Raw genomic sequence first — 16,249 nt, 5'->3', positions numbered from 1 at the left:
TTTCGAGTATATAGGGAAACCCTCCTGATTTAGGGAGAAGATTCACACTTTTGTAAGCTATACATAAAACAATGTTGCCTTTGGTCTGCATAAACTTCCTCTACCCATAGTGCTTTAAAAGAAAAAAATAGCGGTACTTAAATTATTTCAACGCCTCCTCATGGGTAGTAAGCACTATATAAATTACATTTATTTTGTGTAAATACAGGGAAAGACCAACTGTGGTATTCACTAAATTGGGTAATTTATTTATTTAGTTGCTTAAGTATGTTTTTTCATTAATGCTCAATGTTAGTTCTTATTCGGAATGTTATACATGTCATGATGTTCTAAGCCTGCGAAGGTTCTGCATTTGGTCAGTTGTTGATGACTTCTGCTTGCTGATGGATGAGATCTTTATCTTGGAATAAACTTCATTTCAATGGCATCCCTGTGTCCAGAATTCACTTACCAGGAATGCTTCACCAACACAGCTGACGTTCTTACAGTAAATGCATAACTTGTAAACAGGGACTGAACAAAGTGAAAAGTTGCCTCTTTAAAGTATGTGTGAAGTGCTAACAAGGCGTGAGCCTTTGTTTCCCCCCCACTTCAATTGCATCAGGTGTGAGGCTCCTGACTGCTCCCAGCCAGGAGACTCCAATAAAAGGAGGCCTCATGACCCCTCAGATTCGGACTTTGTTATGGGGCCAGCAGAAGTCTGAACTGAGAAAGCCCCCTCCCCGTCTACACGTTATTGCGGATCGAAAGCGAATGTGTCCCAGTGTTTGCAAATTACACAGGGGCTAATTAAGCATATTTTTCAGTGGGGCTTAATTTCTTGGCAGGGTGGACAGCGTCCACCCGCGTGTACCCCCGACTCGTGCCCTGTTGCTATGGATAGAAGGCTTTATTTACGACGGCATGAAGTGGCAAATCTAGACCAAATGCGAAATAGAACCGCTGTGCTGGATGGACGTCCAGCAGCCACAAGAAACTATAAAACTTCAGATGGAAAGTCATAAGAAACAAAAAGATAACTTATCAAGTTCTATGCATGCATTTTAGGGTTTTCAACAATTGGCCGAGAGATTAAAAAAAATGTCGCTACTCTTCAAGTATGTATAGGTAATGTTATACAGAACATAATGATCTGCTAAGTTTTACAATCAAAATGGATAAGTATTTATTTAAACGAACAAACAAACAAATTATTCAATAAAGCGCAGTGGGTAAAAACTGGGTTGGAATTCACCAGATTCCGATACCTCAGGCATGTATGCATAAATATAGTAACTTTAACAACAATTTCCTTATTTACAATAGTCATGATATAAAAGACATCTTGTGCTCCACGAAAGTCAAGACAAAAGCAATGGGAGTCAAGACGTAGTGTCAATGACGTTCCGATCCCCACTAGCGTGGGGGGGGGGGGATCATCATCAGGACAAAGGAATAAAGCCTGAGAAAAGGCCCGTGTGAAGCCAGAGAAAAAAAAAGGGGAGGGAAAGAAAAAGGGGGAAGAGGAGGAGAAAAAGAGGATTAGATGGAGGTTTGGCGGACGATCACAATAAGTGCAAAATCTGAAATTATCTAATGCGAAAAAGTGACAAACATGGTAAAAAATTATTAAGGACATGTGAGAGCATAACATTGTATATAGTGCTCGGTGGATACTAATGAAGACAAGTGAACAGGGTTGTGATGCTAAGCCTAGTGTGATGAAGGGAATGAGGGAGATTGGTGGCAACCAAGACACGTACACTTAATCGCTGAGCACACCCTATGGGCAAGGGCCAAATCCGGGATAACCGACAGCTAACCTTAATCCATCCAAGATAGGGCACATGAGACGATGAGCCTAAAAGTGCACATATGCTGACATTAGAATTGTGCACAACCATGGTAGAATAACAATAATAAAAAAATGGAATACACTTACAAGGGGTACATTTGCCCCTGCCAATAAGCGGAAGGTCACGGGGCAAGGAAACCATCCAGTTGATACCAGGGCAGTGAAATGTAGAAATGTACAGGGAATACAAAAATTGCCATCGAGCATTAGGACGAATGTAGAGCCAATAACTGGGAAATCCAAGAGAGAGTGGAGGAACCGGTCCTTACCTTATTTGAAAACACGAGCGGTATGCCAAAATAATCACTGTCAGTGAGCCGAATGCCTACATGTAACCGGGCTATCCACACATTTATGAATGAGTGCGAAATTGCTCAGTCCGCATGCATGCACAATGGTTGACAGGTGAATCTTGGTGTTACCCAGTAAAATGGTGGTGCTATATTGAAGGGGAGAAGGAAGGGTAACGGGATAGGGAAAGCGTATGTAAAGAGACAATTAAAAAGGTAATGTGTTGGTGTCAAGCTGAAAAATATTGAGTCCTTTTTGACAGTCGACTCTGATTTCTAGAGTCGAATACTGTGAGGGGAAAATTACACAAAAGCTGCATAAAAAGAGCAATCAAATACGCATAAATGACATACAAGGATCACAAAACGAAATGAGTAAAGGTCTGCCCACAATCAGTAAATTTAGATCCGAGGTGATAATGACAATTCACAGTTTACAATAAGGGCTGTCTCGTGTACATAATTTAATTAATCAATACCTAATCCTGCCCAGGTGCCCTGGGCAGTATCAATGGAAGATAAACCATGGAAATGGGAGGGCGAATAAAACAGAAACTTGGTGGGGGGGACTTTTTTTTTAGTCAAAATTGAAGAATTGTGAAAAGTACCTGAAGTGAGAGGTACAGTACAGGCAAAGAGCACATAAGGAAACAGATAATTACAGAATTTGGAGAAACATGGAAATATAAGTGAGATATCGACCAGATAATTAAGGCAGTTCAATTACAAGCATATAATTTTAGATCAAGTTGGTCCAATCCTCCATACGGTTGGGGCCAGTATGCAGACTGTTGGAGCACAGGATCCATTTTAATTTCACTTTGTTAAGGATCGTGCTGATGTCTGTGCTTCGTGGTGGTGGTTGAATCACATTAATCACTTGCCACTTCAGATCGTCCACCATGTGTTGCTGGTTCACAAAATGTTCAACCAATGGAGCGTTGGGTGTTTGACATCTCACTCGACTGTGATTTTGGCAGATACAGATTCTAATCTTTTTACTTGTCTGACCTATGTAAATGCGGTTACATGGGCATAAGATAGCATATATACATTGTTTGTTTTGCAGTTGGAAAAGTGATTTAATATCACATCAATGTTGCCAAAGGTGAATTTCTTGCTCTCAATAGGAAAATGACAAACACTGCAGCCGCCACATTTGAAATGCCCTAACTTAGGGGATAGACCCCACATTTCAGTTAGGGACTGTTAAGTTTAGTTGGTGGGTAAGGCTGCTCCAACCAGGTGATCTTAAATGTTTCTGTTTTTGTGGAAAGCAAAAAGGGGGCATTCAAGTGTCATGTCACCTGTATTCAAGACTGCCCAGTGTTCCAAAATGCATTTCTTTACTAGGTTAGAAATTGGGAAAAAGGTGGAGATGCTTAACAAGTTTACTTCTGCTCGGTGCCTGTACTGTACCTCTCACTACAGGCACTTTTTATAATTCTTCAATTTTGGCTAAACCCCACCCACCTTTATTTCCGGCTTACTCGTCCACATTGCGTTTTGGAAAATTTCCTGTCGCTGGCACTAGGCCTACCAACACAAGTGCGGTACCATTTTAATCAGGAGTCTTGGGGGAATGCTCGGTTGGTGGAAGTTTGTTGCTCCCCTTAGATTCCAGAACTTTCCATCACAGAAATGTGAGGAAAATGTTTTTTTTTTTAATTAGGTTTGAGATTTGCAAGGGAGTCTGGGTAACAGAACCTGGTGGGAGGCACACAAAGCACCCCATTCTGGATTCCCCTTGGCATCTAGTTTTCAAAAATGAACAGGTAAGCTAGGTTTCCCTAGTTGCCGGCTGCGCTAGGACCCAAAATCCACAGGTAGACACTTTGCGAAAAAAGTCAGTGCCTAGTGGGCTGTTTGCAGCAGAGGGATTTTGTGCGCCTGTGCACATGACGCAATGGTACCGTCATGAGGACTGGTGCTCATGACGGAACCATTCGGTCATGAGCACCGAAAGGGTAAAAACTACATGGATGTGTATGCGCTAAATGCTGGAAAACATGGGACCAATTCCAAAATTGGCCACAGGGAGGAGATATTTCCATTCACTCACAAACAGCAAGAAGTAAAACACTATTAAGAGTCTCAGGAAATAAACATGCTTCATAACGAAGCGACTAGTCTTCACTACTTTACAGCTACCAAATACCAAGCTTCATTGCAGGACTTTACAGAAGCAAGTTGCACTTTTTAAATGCCAATCGCTTAAAATCATCTTTTGGCAAGCTACGTTTTTTTTCCAACAAGGGACATAAAAAGAAAACCCCTGTCGGGCATGACATATCTTACAGACTAAAAAAGGAAGGGAGGTTAATGGAAGCAAAGGTCCAATTTATTTAGCTGACAACAGGTCTTGTGGTTTTCAGTAACACCTAAGAGGTGCGCATTAATGTATTGTTTCTGTCACAAGAACACTGTATTTAAATGTCGATTGGGCTTCACACACTTGAAGTGCTTCAATCTATTCAAGTTTATGTTCCAGAGACAACTATCAATATTCAGTTACTCCAACAAACTCGCGTATGAAGTCCTTGTTTATGAAATCCACTTTATAGCAAAGTGAAAACTAACATTCATTACCTTTGATAACGTTCTTTCTGGTGGATATTCTAATGTTTACACAGATTCCTCACCTATAGAATATTCCTCAGCCAACAGACTGGATCTGGTAGTTGTCATAGCAGTGCCACTAGTTGGTGCCAACCATTTACTTATTTATGTTTGAGGCTTATATAGCTCGCAGCTACCCCCAACGGGGGTGTGCCGGCGCTGCGGACGGTAGGCTGCAGTAAGTCTCTCAGCGTGGCTAAGGGTTGGAAAATAGCCAGGTTTTTAAATTGCGCCGAAACAGGCATTCAGATTCAATCATACCTAGAGAAAATGGCAGGCCATTCTGGAGCGACGAAATCGGGGGAGTGTGTATGAGGCACAGATGATTCGATCTAAGTGATCGATTAGAATGGGCATGCTTAAGCCTGGCTCTTAGATAAGCAAGCCCTTGACCCTTCATTGCTCGAAATGCCAGCACCAGAGATTTGAACTGTATGCGGCTAGTCACAGGCAGCCAGTGTAACTTTTTTAGGTGAGGAGAAATTGAGCGACGATAAGGGAGGTTACATATCATCCTTGCCGCCGCATTTTGAACAATCTGCAGGCGTTTCACCAAATAGGCTGGTTCTCCCACATTCAGGCTATTCGCATGCTCCAGGTATGCTGTTGTAAGGGCGTGAATAATGGTCCTACCAGTATCCATGGGTAAAAAAGGAGAATTTTACGAATCATGCGAAGCTACGAAAGCACGCAGAGGTGACCTTATTTATTTGAGCCTTGCAAGACATCTCCACGTAGACCCCAATTCACACCAGAGGTTTCTGAATTGCGCTGCGCTACATATATTCGCCATCCCCTAGCATAGACACCAGTTTTTTGCATGACTTTCTGTAGTCCAGGAAGCGGAGTACAAAATAACAGGAGGTACCCGTGTTCAAATTTCTAATCTGGGGCCTTTTTTAGGTGCTAAAAGGAGACCACTCCATAGAATGGAGAGGAGAAAGGGCAGTGAGGAATCTGCAATTAAAGTATCACCAAACAGAGCGTTACCACACATGTAACGTCTCGTTCTGCTGGATACTTCTAAGCTCAGACTCCTCACCTTTGGAATAGATACAAAATTAGAAATTCCCAATAAGTAGGCTCAGACCAAAATGTCATGCATGACCAAAAAGGCGAAATGCCTCGTCAGACCTAGTCATCAAGTCAGTAGTGCTGCGTGAACATGCTCACCGACTCCCACGTCATAGCCTGACAGATGTCCAGAACAGGCACTCTTGGTGGGGTAGGGCGGTTGCAACAATTAAGCTTGGAGCTCACTAACCCAACAATCTTAAGAGATCACGACAAGGAAAACAGTCTTCAGTGTCAAAAGACTCAAGCAGCAGTGCATTGGATCGAAGGGATCACACGAGAAAAGTAAGGACCAAATTATGATCCCGCTGTGGCATCACAAAAAGTTAAGGAAACGTGGTAAACCTTTAAGAAACCAAATCACAACAGGTGATCTGAACTAAGACTGTTTGGTCCAGTAAATGCAGGAAAGACGAAAAGGGTGACAACTTTTAATAGTGCTCACCAGAAGGCCTTGCTGGGGCAAAGATAAAATAAACTAAACATCTGAGTTTGACTTGCTGAGGATCTGTCCTGCAGGTGCCAAACCAGGCAACATTTGTCCAAGCACCCAGGGTACATTGACTTAGCGGAAGGATGCCTGGCAGCCTGACGCTTGCCACAATTTCAGGTGGCTAGTCAAACGCTGTTAACTGTCACCGATTAGTCTCTACACATGTAGGTGTAAATTGCACAGCTTCAGGTGGAGATCCCAGTCATGCTGCTGCAACAGAAGATCTTCCTGAAGTGGTAGTCTTATCTGAGCAGGTGTGTCTGTCTTCCAAAGTGTCGGGTAACATACTTTCCAAGCCCTACCCTGGGCCACTACAAGGATTTGGGCCTGGTCATTCCGGTTCATCTTCCAAACTCTGGAGAGATAGAGGCAGGACGGCATATACGAGTCTTGTGACTCACCCAGGTTAAAATTTATCTCCTTGGGAAGTCCTTCCATGGCCTCTCACAGGACCTCAAATATGCAAAATTTTACACACTGTCTTTTCAGGGACAAAAACATCAGTCCAATGTTGTAATTTTCAGAAGACATTCTGTACCACCTCTGGGTGTGACTACAATTCCAACTACTCAGCTCGTCCACCCTGGCATTCAATGATCCTGTTAGGTGGTTCATAATCCGGGACTGCCCAAACATTCCAACTACCTCTATAGACGCAGAGCTTCCTGGCATAGGACTTAATACCACCCTACTTATAGTAGCAGCACATGGTTGTGGTGCTGTCCGTGAGAACCTCTACCAGCCTCTCCTTGATGGACAGTATGAAGGTCTTCAATGCAAGGCAGATGTCCCGCAACTCCAATAGATTGATAAAGAGGTGTATTCTGTCAAGAGTCCTCGGATCTAACCCCGCTAGAGGCCCCTGTGGATCCTTGGTTCCCATAGGTCTGGCAGAGGGAGCTCGAGTGCCAAAAATACACAGCATAGCTTCCATAAGACTTGACTTTCTGTGGAGTTGTCAACGGTCCGAGTAACTTGGGGAATATCAGGACAAAATGTGGTATCTCCTGAATTGGAGATCGGGGGCGAGTCAGAGTGGCACCTTGATGCCATACTTCACATTCTTGCATTTCCACTTCCAGTGGGACTTACCGCAAGACCTTGACCGCAAAGAGGATCTATTGTGGGATCGGACTTAGGAGCAGAACTTCTGTGGCCTCTTATGATATTTAGTGATGTACAGCTTCACTTCAAGGTCCCAGATCACCTTTGGGTGCAAGAGGGCAAATTCTTCAAACAGTCGTATCGCAAACACCAGAGGCACATTTTGGTCAAGTCAATCACAGATATAGGTTTACTACAGCTCCTGCATGGTTTAAACCCTGTAGACTTAGGTGGGGACATAATTTCCTGGCACACTGGAAACAAGTTTGAAAAACTCAAACTGATGAAAAAGTGAGAGCAGATCCATGTCGAAGGCACAGAAAGAAGGGAACTCACATTAGGGCACAGGAATGTCTCATATACTGGTCTGCTCAGTGACATCTGGGGCAGAACAGATTCAATGTTGAGCTGCATGGCACCACCTAGAGGGGCGTAGGAGCAGGACTATGAAAACCTTATGATCCAGTCTAGCACCTGGGAAATATTCTAAAAGTGCAGGATTTGAGGTTACAAGTATCTATCAAAAACACAAATATCCTCAAGGACTATAAGTTGGATCACACATACAGTCCCGTTAGACACTTAGGAAGTGCTGTAATGGCGAAAAACAATGTAATACTGAAGGAAATGTGGTTGCTGGTTGAGAGAGGGGGTGAAACCCTAAACCAGAGTCAACCAGAATTCTTGTCAGGGTGAAACACAAGCAAACCTCAAATGAGCCTGTGCTTAACCATCTGGTAGCGCGGCAAACAAGCAGCGAGGCTTAACTGAGAGATGTTAAGTACGTATGCAGCACTTTAAACAGTAATAAAGAGAAAACAATACAAGAAAAATCTCACAACAACTTAGAAAAACAAAGTAAAATGTAATACATTACTTGACTAGTTTCTAAGAGAGAGAAGACCCCACTGAGTTCCAGGGAACAGGGTACTGTCGAAACTCAAAGTCAAAGGAAATCCCTGGAAAAGCAATTCTTTTCTCAATATTGCTACATCACATACATCCAGAAAGCCCTAGTAGGAAGAAAACGTTTTATATATAACTCCAACACTAAGATGTGACGTTTACACTCTTTATTTTGCATATACAATGAAGAGGAATATTTCATTACATCACAGATTAAAATGTCAGAAAAACCTTCTGAAAACATCCATCAGTAAAAACATGTACAATATATCACATTAAAATAAATGTTCACAATATCTCATTAGACACAAAAAAAACAAGTTTATAAAAAATATATATATAAAAACAACCTATTTGTCACTTAATCACAATACATTATATAATCACAGTACATTATAAATTCACAACATTACCCCTTCTCTCAGTAGCTTCAAATGTTCTCGCTACACATTATATTGATCCAATAGCCTTACAGTATTTTCTAACGGCAACTACAGTATCCAAATTTTTGTATATCTGTTATTCCCTGGGGCTCTATTTGGATTCTATTTGTCAATGCGTCAACTCGTTTCGGTGTTGTACCACTGATACAGAAACACCTTCAGGACAGGACAATTCAAGGGGATCACCGTTTCCAATTTAGGTATCCTTTTCGTCTTCTTCTGTAAAGAGGGGAATACTCTCCCAACCCAGGAGTGAACGCTTCTCCTATGGGGCTCTATCGAGGATATTTGCTTTCTGATTAAAGGATTAACCTTCAGATTAGATAATTGGTCCAGGTTGATATTCCTGTCTCACTTTTATTTCAATCCAGTTGTTTTTAGGGTAAACCTTTGAGTAAAGCACATACGTCAGACTGGACATCTTGTTTTGCTAGTCTTTTTTTTTTTCTCCTTCAAAAAGGAAAAAACGAGGCAGACGCACAGATCCACGAAAAATCAGAGCATATCCAGTTCAAGAAAAGTCAGACCACGAAACTGGAAATAGCACCTGACTACATTATCCCTCGTTATACAAGAATTCTGAAATACAGAGATTTCGGTAGCGGATATAAAGAAGTCCACATGCTCCCACCAAAAGGAGAAAAAAGAAAAAAAAATAGCAAAACAAGACGTCCAGTCTGACTTATGTGCTTTACTCAAAGGTTCACACTAAAAACAACTGGATTGAAAGAAAAGTGAGACAGGAATATCAACCTAGACCACATATCTAATCTAAAGGTTAATCCTTTAATCAGAAAGCGAATATCCTCGATAGAGCCCCATAGGAGAAGAGTTTACTCCTGGGTTGGGAGAGTATTCCCCTCTTTCCAGAATAAGACGAAAAGGATACCTAAATTGGAAACGGTGATCCCCTTGAATTGTCCTGTCCTGAAGAAGGTGTTACTGTATCAGTGGTACAACACCGAAACGCGTCGACGCATTGATAAATAGAACCCAAATAGAGCCCCAGGGAATAACAGATATACAAAAATTTGGATACTGTAGTTCCCGTTAGAAAATACTGTAAGGCTATTGGACCAATATAATGTGTAGCGAGACCATTTGAAGCTACTGAGAGAAGGGGTAATGTGATTTTATAATGTACTGTGATTATATAATGTATTGTGATAAGTGACAAATAGGTTGTTTTTATATATATATTTTTATAAACTTTTTTTGTGTCTAATGAGATATTGTGAACATTTATTTTAATGTGATATATTGTACATGTTTTTAACTATGGATGTTTTCAGAAGGTTTTTCTGAAATTTTAATCTGTGATGTAATGAAATATTCCTCTTCATTGTATATGCAAAATGAAAAGAGTGTAAACGTCACATCTTAGTGTTGGTGTTATATATAAAACGTTTTCTTCCTACTAGAACTTTCTGGATGTATGTGACGTAGCAATATTGAGAAAAGAATTGCTTTTCCAGGGATTTCCTTTGACTTGGAGTGATAAATTACTTGACAACAAAACAACAAAAATCTAATCAGTATAACCAGAAATATGCAATTTTAAAGATTACGGTGACAAAGTAACAAATTCAGGCCGACCACGAAGGAGCGCAGGCCAGATGCAGGGAGCCAGTTAGGCCCGCTTAACATAGTACATTAAAACCTGGTTGTGGGCTGCAATGCAAGGCCCTATGTCGGAGAGGAGTTATGTAGTGGCGGTTCCAAAGAGCTGCAGGTTATGATGCAAGGTTCTACATGAGTGATGTGTTGAGCAACAGCTGTTCCAACCCAGAAACTGTACTGAGATGTGTCATGCTGCATCGGGTCTACCCAAAAGACTACAGCTGGTCTGGAAGAGTACCTTCAGACCAACTTCCAAGGGTACAGGACTGGGGTGGCCCTATTTGGGGGTAAGACTCCCAAACAGGCAGAGCCCAAGTGTAGAGGTCAAGGTGGGCAGAGCCTTTTCTAGCCCTAAGGCTCTTAACAGGAAGAAAAAGAGCTAGCCTTGGAGTCACTCTGGTGGTCGTTTTTTTAAGGTGCAGGTCCATTCCGCCTCACTCAAGCAGCAGGGTAGCTGTCCTCCTTGCAGCACAGCAGTCAGTGTTCCACAGGTTCAAAGGTGCACTGAAGAGATTATTATTATTTTAAAAAATTGTATGGCGCAGCGAATCATCCCCAAGGTGATCTCTGCGGCGGAGTATCAGACACAATATTAAAAAATGCTCATTGAAACAACCAGGTTTTCAGCAGTTTCTTGAACTGTGCCAGATTGGAGCAAGCTCGAATATAATTTGGCAGTCCGTTCCAGTGGGCTGGGACTAGGGGAGAAAAGGCACGACCGCCCATTTTGGATTTCCTGACAGTGCGGAGCAGATTTCGGCTGCTCGATCTAAGCTGGCGCACAGGAATGTATGGTTCTAATTTCTTCATTAAATAGGCGGGATCCATCCCCTGAAGTGATTTAAACACTAGACACAGGAGCTTAAAGACTGCTCTTTTCCCGATAGGGAGCCAGTGCAATTGTCGCAGAAGGGGTACTGACTGAGTTTCTACGGGTTTGTTAAGGGCTAGACACGCTGTTTGTGTTTTGGACAACTTGCAACCTTGATAATAAGTCTTCCCTAATCCCTACCTACAGCGAATTTCCATAATCTAATCTAGTGACTAGAAGCACCTGTATAAGGCCTTTTCTGGCTAAAAGGGGAATCCAAGGGAAGATTTTTCTCAGCATTCACATCATACCGAAACATGTGCCCAAGATGGTTTTTACATGGGCCCAAGGGATTACTTCGGTGTACCAACTTCCATGTTAACCATATATGATGGATCTGTATTGTGCTGTTCTGTAGGCCAGTTCTGTTGCATGCTTATCTAGGATCCTGATCGATACTGTGACCTTATGCCCCTATTCGGCTATAAATCCATTTATTCCCTATATTGGCATAACCGTTCAAGTACAATATTCAGAAAGTCATCTCTGGCCTCACACGAACAGAGCCACATTCCAGAATAGTTTTCTCTGCCACTTCCTTTGCAACCAATTAGTGCAATGACAGAGCAGAAGTCACTATCTGAGATTCCTAGATTGACACTCAGAGTTCTTCAACAAGATAAAAACTCAGCAAACCTGGAAATGCCCGCTTGCTGTGTTTTGATTAGTAATGGAACTCTAATGAGCAACTGATAGCGATCACTTCCTAGTGACATCTTTAATTGACGTCTTATGTCCAGCAAACGTACGTCAAACCAGGCACCTGCCAGGTATAAATATTACCAACGTTGCCTTAAGCAAATGTTCTGTTGCTGCAGCCTGTTGCCCATCGCTCGATGAAGCTGCTGCCTGAAGCCGCGGATACCATTATCGCTGCTAAAGCGCGAACGATGGTGTGGTGAAACTAGGAGCTGAACAGCCGTCCTCTGCGAAGAGCCCAGCAGATGCCAGCTGCCTGCGGACGCTGTCCCCCCTCCTCCTCGACGCGCTGAAGAGAGACGCTGTCTTTCTCCTGCCGAGAAATCCAGCTCCAGCGTTTCTGGTCTACCCTCGCGGGTGACTGGGATACAGAGTTCCCCCTGAAGGAGATACCAGACCTCCATCATTCTATTCAGAGGTATGGTGTTGACTAAACCCTTAGTGAGAATTCTTGAAGCAAACCTTGGCAAAACCAACTTAACTTAAAGCTACTTACTCCCCTCCCAAGTATTAGGCTTAGGTCAGGTACACTGGGGTAGGCGTAGTTAGAAGCACCAGTTGAGTATTTTAGCCTAATGTATATATGAATGTATATATGTTTTATTACTTTTAAACCATTGTATGGCTAAGAAACCATATCAATGCTTTTACAGTATTATTTCGCAATACTTATCTTACTGTACGTACTTTTTATCATAACAAGTCTTGCAATTGTGGCAATACATTTCTCTTGTACGAGAAGAAAGACTGTTCAATAAATGTTAACCCTTTATTGACAAACGCCCGTCTCTCTATTCTCTACATATTGTGAAAGTAAACTGCACTAACCTGACTGAGTAAAATAACTGTATTGTTTCACACAACCCTAGAGATTGAATCTTAATCTGAGGAGCAAAGTTGTCATGTTGCACGGTTGTTGGAAAACTGAATCCCTTCTTGTCTGTGCCAGGGAAGCTGATCACTTCCTATTTCAGTCAAGAAAGTTTCCAGTGACCTCTGAGCTAGTTGGTAACAAACCCAATTAAGTTTAGCATAGTCAGTAGAGGCCTGGAAGATCCGCACTTCTACGTCGATACTACTGTTTATGTTATTCCAATGCGCAGGGCCTAGTGGGAAACTAGGAACTACACTACAGTTCATCCCCCTCCAACTTTGTTTTCCTCCATTTCCTCTCCCTGATTCTACAAACTGCTTTTTCTTTCTTAAGGCTCTCTGAATACCATGGGGCTGGAGCAGCCCTTTCCCGGATTGTGACTACCCTGAGTGGAGCGATGGTGTCGAGGGCCTTAGCTAAAGAGGCCTCCGATTTTTCCAATGCTGTGTCACTATCCGCACAGTTGTTAAATGACGGGGTAGTATACGCCGAGCTAAATGCTGTTAATGTCACTTTCCTCCAGGATCTACGGGAACTCCTACGGCATTGGGGCTGGCTTATTAGTTTCGGAATAACTCCAGAGAAACCTAAAGCCAGATGGTCAGTCCAGCTTAGTGCCAAGATGGGTGTGATGGACCAATATTTGTGCTTGTTGTCAGCTTTAAAGTAGGGGAAGGTTCTGGAGGTTTCCACTGCCAAAGGCTTTTGAGATTTCCTTCCTTCCTGCCTGCATTGGCCCCAGCTTGTTTGTGGGCACAAAAGACTATTGTGAAATCCTTTGTGATGTGTAAATGTGGTAGGTGACAGCTCCACCTTCCTTTCAAGTCCGAGATGGCCCATTCTGTCAACACCTATTCCCCCTTTTTCAATACTGTTTATGTTATTCCAATGCGCAGGGCCTAGTGGGAAACTAGGAACTACACTACAGTTCATTTGTACAGGCACCAAATGGGTCTAAAAGGGGCATTTTCAGAATTGTGACATAAAATCCAACTTTACCATCAAAGAGGGTTTTGAATTAGAATGCTTTAGACTGCAACCTCAATATTTCTACCTGCTCCCAAATTAAAGTTCATCACTTATTAAATTTAATAAGGCAACCAAATGCCATCCTACGGGAAAAGCGGGCCTTGCAGTAGTGAAACTAATTGAAGCGTTTCAGTACCAAGACATGTACAATTTTAAAATAAATGTCCAACTTTTCAAATACACTGCACCCTGCCCTATGAGCTATGTGGGGCCTACCTTAGGAGCGACTTCATTATATCAAAAAGGAAGGTTTCGGCCTGGCAAAATGTTTATTTTGCCAGGTTGAAATGGCAGTTTAAAAATGCTCCCACCAGCTGCAATGACAAGCCTGAGGCATGTTTAATGGGCTACTTAAGTGGGTGGCACAATGAGTGCAGCAGGCCCACTAGTACCATTTAATTTACAGGTCCAAGGTACATGTATGTAGTCCTACTTTACTAAGACTTACAAGTAAAATAAAAGTGCCTATTGGATGCAAGTCAATTTTACCACGTTTTAGGTAGTGAGCATATGCACTTTAGCACTGGTCAGCAGTGGTGAAGTGCATAGAGTCCTAAGGCCAAAAGAAACAAGATCAGCAAAAATGGAGGAGTAAGGCAAAACTTTGGGGGAAAGCCTCCCTAAGGCTGACAAATCTAAGAAACAATTAACATGCTTTTCAAATTATGACAGATTGCACTGGCTTATGCCTAACTAGGTGGGGAAGAGGAATAACTAGTGAAAGCTAGTGCTTCATTTATAAAATAGTAATTGCACTTCCAATGTGTTTTTTATAGAAGCCGGCTACTAAATACTGGGGTTGCGGAATAGCACCTTCATCCTTTTATGTCCACAACCGTACATTTCCTGCTTCTATATCACATTTCCAGGTTCTGTTTTTTATCCCTGGTTTTTCTCATTATACTGTTTTCTCATCTTTCTTTTCAACATGTTTTTGTTCCACTTTCAGCCCTTCTCTTCTGATGACTGAAAAATAATCCAGTTCCTGTAAAGGAGTGATGGTGCCCACCAATGGCAACTGAAACCACAGGCATACATTAAGCGATGGTGAAGGTTTCAGTGGGAGACGCATCACTTTATTTGGGGGGCTGGAGGAAGGCATAGAAGAAAAGTTGTTAGAATTGAGTGATCCTGAACGAAGTACTAAATTAAATTAGGCTGTTTTTATGTACAAGTGCTGTGTACAAACAACAAGGACTTGCAAAATTTGGTCAGGGTGGCAAAACAGCAAGGTACATTGGATAGTACATACAGTCTCTGGATACAGAAAGTGGAGAAATGAGGTGCTCACTACTTATGTGATCCTTTTGCATCATTATTTCATATTAATTAAAGCAGCACTGAATGTGGATTTAACTCATGATGCACTTCACGAAAAGATAAGCATTTTCTGCATTTAACTATTGCTTTGTAGATCTGGCTTGACAGCGCAGCTGTCACCACATGTTATGTGATCACCCTAAAAAGTTGGTTACACGAGTACTACAAAGAGGGGCTTTGGCTTCGACTGCATGCAAGTAGCAAGGGATACATGTTTATATTGGGCAGACGTTGTCTGCTTCCACTTCATGGAGCTGTCATTTTGTTCATTTATTCAGCTGCCTGAGCTTGAACTTCAGGGGCCACACAGGATCCTGTGAGGCTGTTAAAGTGTTTTAGATAACTAGATAAATTTGAATGTTTTTCTCTGGCAGCAGCACAGACGAGAGGATGACAATCATGAGGAATGTATTGTAATCCCATCACCCTTCCCTTCCATAGTTAACTTTAGACTTCAAAGTGCAGCTGCGTATCTAAGACAGTGCATGGAATTGTCAAGGCTACACTAATCTACATGTATTTTTAGGTCTGGATTGACAGCGAAATTGTCGCCTAACCTTATTTAATCAACCAATAAGAACGTTAACAGTACTACTGAGAGAGGGGCTTAGGTTCCACTGACTTGTTGGTTTACATGAATGCAAGAATGGATTGGCCTAAATGGGTGTTTCCACTATATAGACTGCTTGTTTTCAACTTTTTTGTTAGTGGCAAAGTTTATACTAAACAGCAGAACCGAGTTAGTTACTGTGGCAAGCCAATGATCATGGCTATAAGCCGGCTTGTTTAATATGAAACTATGATGAAGACACTAGGCCCAACTTTTATTATGAAAAGCATAGGTTAAAGTCCATAGGTTTTAAGTGTGGATAATAATTACGTTATATTAAAGTCGGATCACTGACATAATATCGACGGACAAAATTTCGACCTACCAAAATATCGAGGTAAACATACAGAATGCCAGAATATCGACTGCCTACCTACAAACAGGTAAGTACAAAAATATCGACTCCAAAATATCGATTGTAAAAAATAGACTGAAAATATCGAATTTTTTAAATGTCTTAAAA

General features: G+C 41.9%; 1 protein-coding gene across 2 annotated transcripts in view; it reads right to left on the bottom strand.

The window, feature by feature from the left end:
* Positions 1-16,249, bottom strand: part of PARN (poly(A)-specific ribonuclease) — a 615,197-nt gene that overhangs the window by 145,712 nt on the left and 453,236 nt on the right. The window lies entirely within an intron of this gene.

This window comes from Lissotriton vulgaris, chromosome 10, assembly GCF_964263255.1.
Source record: "Lissotriton vulgaris chromosome 10, aLisVul1.2, whole genome shotgun sequence".
NCBI classification, from domain to species: Eukaryota; Metazoa; Chordata; class Amphibia; order Caudata; family Salamandridae; genus Lissotriton; species Lissotriton vulgaris.
Note: the sequence above shows the minus strand (reverse complement) of the source record. Positions and strands in the feature narration are given on the sequence as shown.